The 11,173-nt window shown below is 36.1% G+C and overlaps 1 long non-coding RNA gene across 3 annotated transcripts in view; it reads right to left on the bottom strand.

Annotated features, from left to right (window-relative positions):
- Positions 1-307: 307 nt before the first annotated feature.
- The window catches only part of LOC113838609, a 31,122-nt gene continuing 20,256 nt past the window's right edge, over positions 308-11,173 (bottom strand). For 2 of the 3 annotated variants that reach the window (XR_003488709.2, XR_003488711.1), the window contains exons 4-6: positions 10,518-10,666; positions 6,940-7,197; positions 308-6,578 (exon numbers count right to left, since the gene is read on the bottom strand). This is a non-coding gene — a long non-coding RNA (uncharacterized LOC113838609). Of the gene's footprint in view, positions 6,579-6,939; positions 7,198-9,583; positions 9,711-10,517; positions 10,667-11,173 lie in introns of all 3 variants that reach the window. The other variant, XR_003488710.2, reaches the window with a different exon arrangement.

The raw sequence follows: 11,173 nt of genomic DNA, 5'->3' as shown, positions 1-11,173 counted from the left end.
AGCCTGGTCTTGATCCCATAAACTCATCACTCCTCCCTCTCTGCAACTGGATTCCAGGAGTAAGGCTCAGTGTTTAGCTGTGGGTGTCTGCTTCTGCTTCTGTCAGCTCCTAGAGGAAGGCTCTAGGATGACCATAAGATAGACATAAATCTCATTACCAGGGAAGCGCATTTAAGTAGTATCTCCACAATTGCTTTGATTGTTAGATGGGGTAGGTGGATGTACTTATTATACATTGTATAAATGCACATATCTATAATTGTGTATATGAATATCCAAATGTATTTACAACTCATTAAAGACAAACTATGAATTCTAAACTTTTATTATATGAACAAATCAAGCACCAAATTAATTGTTCCAGATTTTAAATTTTAGTAACCTTCCACACAGTACTTGTGTGAAATTTGGCTATATTAACTCAAACATGTGTGACGAAAATATGTTCAAAGCAGTAAAAAAAAATCACTCTTTATGAGCCCAAGGAAAGATCTTTACTATGTACATGTATAGTTATAATATATCTAGTTCCAATTTTGAATATTAATTTATTAAGTGTTCACTCCACATCCTTATTTTCACCACTTCATTCTGTTATGTTCCCAATATGATTTTAGTTATCTGAATACACACAAGGTGACACCTAGACAGACACACTTTTTATCTGATTGTGTTCTTGGGTTCACCAAACCAACTCATTTTGAAAATGTATGCTCACCTTTGATCAAAATAAAAGTAAAATTTCTTCAACAACATTTGATGGGTTTTGACCTCCAAATATATGAAAAGAAAAGGCTGGTTATGTAGAAATTCTTTCCCATTGTTTTGTTGCTAACAAACAACCAATGAGCACAAGATGAAAAAAAAAAAACTCAATGCAAGTTTGCATATGACATTTAGAAACTGACTACTGGGGTCAGCACTGTTTCTCAGCAACACATTGTTGACCTTGTGATCTCTGAGAACAGGGCCTCTCAGACTTCCCTCTACACAAAACAAAGCAACTAAGTAATTGTTCCATTAAGATAAATATGTAGGCAGAACTTAGTGTTCAGTTTGATCCTGCCATACTCGACTCCCAAATTAACACTCAGAGGCATATATTAATTATAAACTATTTGTCCTTAGTCTCAGGCTTCAAATTGGCTGGCTGTTTGTAATTACTAACACATTTCTATGAATCAGTGAATCTCCAGGTGGTTTAGCATACCACAGAAAATCAGGGCAACCTATGTTCTGGACAGTTACATGGCAACTGTCTGGAGACAAAATTTCTGGGTATCTCTCGAGGAATTCTACTCTGGCTGCATTTCCTATGTATACCCACAAGTTAGATAAAGCCTGACCATTGGCTAAAATACCTTTATTAATCAACATATATGAAACATATCTGCACTTCATAAAGAAGGGCATTCCCAATCATGTCCTTTTTTTTCAACTGAAGAAAACAAGGAATTTATAAATTTCACAAGCCCAGTTATGTATTGCAAAAGGTAATAGGCAAAAGACAGTTACCAATATGTAGTCCATTAATATTTGAGGAATTTAAAGAAAACATTACACCATCTATCTTTGTTAGTTTAAAGCTTTATTTGCAACTAATCTTTTATCATAAGTAAGGAAATCTATAACTATAATTATCAGTCTTCAACACCACCAAAGAATACAGAAAAAACATATAAACTCTAGAACTGACAGAGACAACTCTCTTCCAAAAAGTCACCAAAGGTTACTCTGTACTCTTGGGGCATCCATCTTCAGCCTATATGCCCAGAATGTCTGGCAGACTTTTTGATGAAGAAGGAATATGAAAGATCATCTTTCCCTTGGAAACTTCAGCATTTTCTCTTCTTAGTGACCTACCTGTTTGTCTAGTTTGTACAGCATGGTGTCAAGCAGTCAAGGAAAGAAAGGTTTCTTGTCCAAATCGCTGGCCCTGCCGTGTGAAAGGCCAACTCCAAAACAAGTTTCTTAGATGACCGTCTTCCTCTGGGACATGGACTGCTGACTTCACAAGATGATTATATTTATAGATAACCAATTCCTATCTCATCAAGTTAATGTGTATAATCAGATTTTTTAAGGAAAACTTTGAGAAAGAAAGAGTTAGCAATCATGGGAATCTCTAGTAAATGATGAGGAAAAATTATTTTAAAAAATGGAAAAAAGGTAAACCAGCTACCAAAGAGGATATCACTAAAAGTTATGCATGCAAGGATGTAGCTAACATCAAATACAGATCAAACTGGATCTATCTCAATAATGCACATTTTCTGCCACGTAGCTTGGTTTGACACACTACTCACATAGTTTCACTATATCCATATAAAGCCTTAATTGACACTTTGTTGAAAGATGAACATAGGATACATATATATGTCACAGGCTGGAATATTTACATTTATAAAAGATGAAACAGCATACCTCCTTTCTATGGGGCTGGAAAATGTATGTTTGGTTAGGTACTCTATTAACAAGGCTATATGCAAGTAAGTCCTAAAATACTACTCATGTTATTACTTGGGTCAGAATAATTATCAATGAAGAAAGTACAGGATTTCATCCAAGGGGATTTGGCCCCATCATTCTGAATGTTTTCCATTAAAACATTCTCTGTTGCTTCACAACTGCAGTCCTGAAAATCTCCTTTTTCATGATATAACAAAGAAACACACAGAGACCCTGAATTACCCCTGAGAAAGCAACACAGACTGGGTTGACACACAATTTACATAGTTTCACTATTACCATAGAAAGCCATAATAAACATTTTGTTGAAAAAACAACAAAGGATACATGTATATGTCACAGACTGGAATATTTACATTTATAAAAGATGAAATAGTATAACAGTATAATTCCTGTCTGGGGGGCTTCAAAGGGTATGCATGGTTAGATGCTCTATTTGCAAGTAATTTGTAACATGCATATCATGTTACTACTTGCATCAGGGAAATTGTCAATCAAGAAATTACAGGATTTAATCCAGGAGATTTGCCCCTGTCATAGTGAATGTTTTCCATGGAAACATTCTCTGTTGCTTAACTAAAGTCATCTAATTGCAAACTATTTATAGTTTGATAAGTGGGTGCAAAACCGAGTCATCTGTGCCTTTCCAGATATTGGAATAGGCAGATTTTAGTTGATCAGTGAGTGAAAAAAAGAGAAAGACATTATAAACACTAGACAAATAAATACTAGAAAATTATGTGAGTAGTAGAAACATCACTCCTTGAAAAACAGAAATAAAATTTCTAAATAAGAAAGAAGAAGAAATGATCTTACTACACTATTCTTAGGAAAAGGTAAAGGGACTTATATAGCAGCAGGTCACAACTGCAGTCATGAAACTCTTGTTTTTCATGATAAAACACAAAGACACACACAGACCCTGAATTACCATATGGTCTACTAATAAAATCTCCTAACATAATCTACTAAAATAAGAATACTTTGTACAAGAAACCTACTATGCAAATATCCACACCATACAAGTTGATTCCACTAAACCACCCTTTAATCAGAGAATCTCCAGGTGTTTTACCTTAACAAAAAGGTAAACCTCTCTTCCCCGAAGTTATATGGTAACTGTCTACAGACTCACTCTCTGTACCTCTCCCAGAATTCATCTACTCTGGCTGCATTCCCTATATGTCCTCCCTGACAATATACTGCCTGGTCATTGGCCAAATAGCTTTATTCATCAATCAAGAAGGGAAACATATATTCACATCATAAAGAAGGGCATCCCCAATCATGTCCTATTTTCTACTGAAGACAATAAGGAATTTTAAAATTTTCACAAAGTCCAATTATGTATTGCAAAATTTAATAAGGAAAAACTATAAATACCAATATGTAGACCACTAACAGTTGACAAAATTTAAGAAATCATTCTATCATCTATCCTATCTTTGTTGGTTTGAAGCTTTATATGCAACTGTTCTATGATAACTAAAGAAATCCATAACCATAATTATTAGCCTTCAATACCACCAAGGACTCCAGAAGTAATTATATAAACTTTAGAATTGACATCGACATATGACCAGAATGTCTGGCAGAGTTATTGATGACCACAGAAATGAAGGATCATGCATTTCCTTGGTTACTTGAGCAGTCGTTTTTCTTCTTAACTTGTCTGTCTAGTTTGGACAGCATCCTGCCAACCAGTCAGTGCATGAGGAGTTTTTTGTCCAAATGGCTGGTCCTGACATGTCTAAGGCAAACTCCATAATAAGCTTCTTCCATGCCCATCTGACTCTAGTATGACACAATCTGCTCACTTCAGAAGATTATTACATTTATAGACAACCAGTTCCTATCTCATCAAGTTAATGAATACAATTAATTTTTAAGGGAAAGTATGAAAAAGAAGAAAATACATTTAGCTATAATTGGTATCACTTGGAAATGATAAGGCAAAATGGGTAAAAAGGACAAAAAAAAAACTAAAAGAAAAAAAGGGAAAACAACTCCCAATGAGGATTTCAGTAAAAGCTATCATTGCAGGGGGTAGGATAAAGCTAAAAAAGCATGCACAGCACCCTGGATCTATCTCTATAATATCCTTTGTTGACAAAAGACTGGTTTGTCACACTAATTACATACTTTCACTATAACCACAGAAAGCTACAATACACACCTTGATGAAAGATCATGAAAACATTCTGTGTTGCTTAACTAAAGTGATACAATTACAATATATTTACAGTTAGGCATGTGGGCACTGACAAATCATCTGTGCCTGTCCTAATCTTGGAGTAGGCCGCTTAAAGTTGCTCACTGAGTTAAAAACAAGACTTTACAACTACTATGACAAATTACACTACTAGCAGAAACCTCACTTCTTTAAACACAGAAATAAAAGTTCTAAATACAAAAAATAAAAAAAATGATTTTACTACACTATTCTGAGGAAAAGGTAAGAGGACTGATATAGCAGCGTTTCACAACTGCAGTCATGAAACTCTTCTGTTTCATGGCATAACCAAAAAACACACACAGACCTTGAAATACCCTAAGTCTCCTAATAAAATCTACTAAAATAATCTACAAAATAACTATTATAGAAAAAAAGACACTAACATAGATATATTCTAAGCATACAACTAGATTCACCAAAGCCCCCTTAAAGAGCTAACCTGAAGACCTAATGCAATCTGAAAAAACATTTACTGTGTAGCAACCAGTCTTCCTGCTATTATATGTTAGTTCATTAATCATAGTGAGAGTTAAATATTTTCTAATGCCAAATTATAATTTTAATAATATTTTTATGATAATCAATTCTTAAAATTTGTTAATCTGCAATGACAATAATTTCTTTTTCTCCAACAACTTAAAAAAACAGCAGTTTCAAAAAAACAGCAGTGTCATATTTTCATTCCTGTTTTATCAATATTTCTTTCTTAGTGTACTGAACTTCTGATCGTCTGCCTCTGCCTCCCAAGTGCTGGTTTGGACGTGTACACCACCATATCTGACTTCTGCTCATTTAGTCCCATGTTATAAAGCACTTTTTCTTAGATTATTCGCTGTCCATACTTTTATGCCAATCACAATTATTCTGTGTTTGGCAAATAGATGGATCATAACTGTAGCCTCCAATAATTTCAAAAGCCAGGATTTCAAGAGATCATTACAGCCAGAAAAATGAAGATAAGATGATGTGTAAGTAGGTGGTGGCACACATCTTTAATGCCAGTACCAGGAGGTACAGGCAGATTAGCACATTCTACATAAAGAGTTCCATGCCTGCAGGAATCAGGCATTATATACATAGTTGTTTATTTAGCCTTGTAAAGCATATTCCCAAATGTATTGCATTGTGTCGGGTTGTAGGTTGATCTAAAATCATTGCTAGAATAAGCTTCCATATCCTTGCTCCCATTATGGCACTTACACACATTACAGACAAACATAAAATGTTACTAACAATCACACAAGTGGAAAATCAGAAATTTGAATATTCCATTTAAAAGTGATAGTCCATAATGTACAAGTTAGTTTGTCTGAGGCACACGACCTGAATTGACACAAAAAGAAGGCTCATTCTATTTATGGCATAGTTTTCAGCCAAACCAGAACACCTGTGGCACTACAGCAGTCAAGATGCTTTACTTTAGTCATCCCAAGTATCCCTGGTGACATCACCCCAGGCTGATTATGACAGTTCTCCAGAGTCTACCATTCTGCTAGTGTTTCATAAAAGACCTGAGTGTAAACTGTGACCAACCACACTTTTGTACTGCCATTCAGAATAAATTCTACTCAAAATCTATACAGGAACCTCGACTCTATCATACTGAACAGATATATGAAATGTAAATCATATAACAACTTTGCAACTCTTACATGGACATTCAAGATGAAAATACTAATATTTCCAATAATCTTCAAGCTCCATTTTCTTTTTTAATCACCTTAGCTTAGTTTTAGTGTTTTTCAACACACACTGCTGTTATCCACGAAGAACATTCTATATTCTGTGTGCAGCATCCTGGCTTCGTCTTCTGAGTCAGATGCCATCTTAGAGGTAGAGGTGTGTGAGGCAGAGCTACAAGGGGAAAAGCATTCTGGAAAACACAAACAATGAATCAGGGGGATGTGATACTTCCCAAAGAAGTCCACAGACTTAATATGTCTGACACAGCAGTCAAAATATACCCCTCCATACTTGGGGTTTGGGCAATTGCTGGCTAAACACAAGCATCTAAGAAGATTCTCAGGAAAATCATAGGGAGTATAAGAAATAATTCTGTAACTTAATGTTCATTGCACGTATTATCAGAAGAGTTGGAGGGGCACATGATAAATCTCTAACAGAACAACCTATGTATTTCATGAAAAAACAACTCTTCCTTATGAATAGGTCTGAGGATCTCTAGAGGCAGCTATGTCAGCAAGTTATAGTGGGAATGCTCTGCATCTGGTTACCTCCCAGGTTCAGGTTGCCTTCCATGTTAAGGGTCTACAGGGCTCCCAGCTCCAACAGCTAGGCAGGACCATAATGGAAGCAGGTGCCTGTGAGGTTGAGTACATGGAATGTGCTGTGAAGTTACTCATGGAATGGCCATAGAGTAGCAAGCCTGGGTTGCAGATCCTCTTCTTCCTTTCCATCGGCATGCAGGGGCTCCTGTGAGGCAGCAGCTCAGATCTCAGCGGCATGAGCTCATTCCTGCTCAAGTCCTGTAGCTGGAGATGCAGAAAGAAGCAGCTCAGCACCCAGGCAGCGAGGTGACATCATTGTAATGCAGCAGAAACCACAGTAGCAACACCCATGAGCCCTGTTAAGCCTCAGGGTTCACTTCCAGCTCCAACACCAGAGGGTAGGCCTACTAGAACAGGGAGCAGCTAAATTAATCTTTTCCACTGTTGGCCTCACACATGGGAGGGATTCCCAGGAATCTGCCAGCTGACACCATGGCAGGCTTTGGAACAGGATGTGAGCTCTCTTTAGGAAGTGGCCGGGAAGGTCCCAGGAGTACGTGTGGGGTGGGGTTGGGGGGGAAGGGTGGCTTGTAGCTGGTTGATGACTTTCTGTAAGATTTAAGATAAATGTGAACTTGTATCATCTGATGGACTGAAAATATGTCAAACCATTCTGTAATATAGATCAAATGTATCTGAGATCCTTGACACATGTGTGAGTTGGAGCATGTGGGAGAGTACTCTGTGCCTGTCATTTTCCCTTGCATGTTTTAGGATCACAGACAGGGTTCCCACAGACATCGTTCTATTTTCCTCAGATTTCAGTGCAGGATCCAGCAATGTTAAATTGAATCTTGACAGGGAACTCAGAGGATAGCATCAGAAATAGGACAGAGGAAAACTAGAGGTTTTCAAAGTGTTTTTTTGCAGTGTGTTCCTTGAGATACAGTAAAGTGATTGTATTTTACATAAAATTAAAATATTCATAGCTGGGAAAATGGATCATTCAATAATAGACTGGGACTGCATGTATTAAATGCTGAGTTTCATCTCTCAAGTAAGCACGGATGTCAGTAAAATTATGTGGTCTAGCAATACCAGGACTTGAGAAGAAGAAATTGTCAGATCTCTGAGTTTGCTGACCATCTAGCTGGAATTACTTGGTCAATTACACTCTACTGAAAATAGTGCCTCACTTAAGTCCAGAAGTAGCAATAATTGGTACTGATACTGTGTTGATATTCTTGCTATATTTCTTTTCCAAAAGGAGCTATAAATAGTCATCCTCTTCTGATAAGTTTCCAATAACAAACCAGCAAGCATTCAATAAATTTCAAACCAATGAACAAATGAGTTTATTGGTTGTCCTTCACAACAGAGGTAAGGTGTTACTTATATGTGTAGGGGTGTTCCTCTCTCCCAACATGCCACACCTGCAAAGTCTTTACCCAAAATAAATGAGGGAAGAAAAGAAAGGAAGAGTTTCCATGGCTGCAGAAATATACCTGTGCTATAGTATACCAAGGCACACATGCACGCACACACATACACAAACACTTATGTATATATGAGTTTTTTAACCCTATATTTTATATAATATATAATAAGTAGATTTACATTATATACAAATACATTAAAAAGTATGTGTTACTTTTGATATATAGGATTTTAAAATCTTTCTTAAAGGTTTTGAAATTATACTAAAATAATTCAATCCTGCCTTTCCCTTCCATATATTATCATCCTGCTCACCTTTGTTCTCATTCAAAGTCATGGACTCTATTATTATTAATTACTGTTAGAGTCAAATATGTTTACATATAAACTTATGTACTCCTAAATAAATAAGTATACCTTGTAACATCATTAATATATTAAATGTATGTGCGCTTTCATGGCTGGCCATTAATATTGAATATCAGTTTAGCTACTATTCCTCACACTCTCATTATTATTTAATTACTTGTAGTTCCATGTGTATGGTTGAACCTCACTGGATTTTCTATTGTTTCAAATGCTTTTTACACTTTTGGACTTTTGACTCTTTTGAGGGGAGGGGCACACCCAGCTCCCTAGTAAATCACACATGGCGGCTTATTCTTATTTATGAATGCCCAGCCTTAGCTTGGTTTGTTTCTAGCCAGCTTTTCTTAAATTAATCCTTCTTCCTGTTCCTCTAGGGACTGTATCTTTATTACTCTTTATATACTATTTCCTTCTTACTCCCTGGCCGTCTGTGTGGCTTGTTGCTTGACCCTTGATGCTCTCTCGTCCTTCCTCTCCTGCTGCCCCTCTTCTCCGATTTTGCTTCTCTTTATCCTCTAAGCTGGCAGCCCTACCTATCCTTGCTCCTGCCTCAGTATTTCCATTCAGCTATTTATTAAACCATTAGGTTTTTTATACAGGCACAGTAACACAGCTTCACAGATTAAACAATACAGAATGAATAAAAGTCACACATCTTAAAATAATATTATACCACAGTTCTCTCTTCCATGTTAGCATATCTATTACTGATGTCTTTGTACAACTCATGTTTTAGCCTCTCACTTGTTGGAACATGGAGTATAAAGATTCTGACATCCAAAGAAGATATAATCTTATATCAGTCCCAGATCCTATGTCAGTTATACACCGGAAAAAATCATACCTGAGCCTTAGGTTCAAAAATTGTAGTGTAGATATGTCTGATGTGTAAATTGGGAGTTCATTCCACATCTATGCCTATTGTCTAGTTGCCCTTTAAGGAAATACTCTCTGCTGCAAAGACAAATGTCCTGCATGAAGGGTGGTGACGTAAGAATTATGTGAGTACAAGGACAGGTATTTGGAATGTTGAGAATACTGTTCGTTTATTAAATTACCATTCATTGATTCTCCTTCATGATTCCCAACCTCACTATTCCTAAATATCTTGGCAAATTTCCAACTATAGGCATGATTTCTCTCTTATTGAATAGGTCTTAATTTCAATTAGAGAGTTATTTGTTACCACCATACTGTTTGACTTTGCTATTCCTTTAAAGTTATTTTGCCATGATGACACAAATTGTGGTTCACAGGAATCATACCTAGTAAAATTGTGATTGTTTCCCACCTTTGGAAGCTTCCATAATGAGTTCAGGTACCATGGAAGCTATTCCTCATGTAGAGACCTTCAAATTAGATACAATTCAGGAGCATCTTCATTCAGCCTCAGAATGAATTACATAGGCCTATAATAAAATACCACACAGGCAAACACACACACACACACACACACACACACACACACACACACACACACAAAATGATGGGATAGAGGGGTTTCAACTCACTGTCGGAAAACCTACAACACTGCAGTAACTCATAATGTTTCTAATTCACAATTGAACAAGCAAGAAGAATCATTGTATAGAGATAAGAAAGAGGCAGGTTTATTAAATACACTGAACATTGAGGCAAGTAAATGATTGCTCGAAAGGGAGCCATATTAAGGTAATAAATACATTGTATTAAATTCTATGGTTCATGATTTCTGAATATTATGTACACATTTGCACTTGTAGTGCCTGATGAAGATTCATCTCCCTTATCATGCTCACCATATGAAGTTCTGCCACCCCAAAGAGGATGAGGTAATGTCTTGTTAATTTCAGTGGTATATATTCACTTGGATTACCTCTTGCTCCTATGTATCAGTCCATTAGAGAAGTCACCATTAGAATCACAATCAGTGAAGAGGCTATTATATCTTGGGAAGTTATAAAAAGAATGAAAATATCACATGTTATTTTCAGGAGAAATGCAATGTCACCAATGCATCAGATTTGCTATTATATGCATTAGGTTGAATTTTGTATCTTTATATTTTTTATGTTTGCTCTAAATTTATATTAGACCTGAGCATATTTTTTGCTACTGAGTGCTTTTCTCTACATATAGTTATGTTATTCTCAAAAGGTATAAATTACCTTCTCTGCCTTAAGCATCAGATACCTTAAAAATGTAGAAATGCCTTGAAAAAATTAATTCCTGTTAGGATTATGTAAAAAAGACATGGCCAGGTTATCCTTGTTTAATTTCCTATCTATGATAACCTAGGCATATAGGGATGAAATATTCAAAAATTTACTTTTTATAAGTAATATCTGAGCTCTTATCTTCACAACCTGAAGTGGTATAGAGTGTGTAAATAATTGTCTCTGTGTATTTTAAGGTGGCTTGTTGTTTTTTGTACTCTTATTTTAATGTAGTAGTA

This window comes from Cricetulus griseus, unplaced genomic scaffold (genome assembly GCF_003668045.3).
Source record: "Cricetulus griseus strain 17A/GY unplaced genomic scaffold, alternate assembly CriGri-PICRH-1.0 unplaced_scaffold_44, whole genome shotgun sequence".
Taxonomy (NCBI): domain Eukaryota; kingdom Metazoa; phylum Chordata; class Mammalia; order Rodentia; family Cricetidae; genus Cricetulus; species Cricetulus griseus.
The sequence above is the reverse complement of the archived record's forward strand: the minus strand, read 5'-3'. Positions and strand labels throughout refer to the sequence as shown.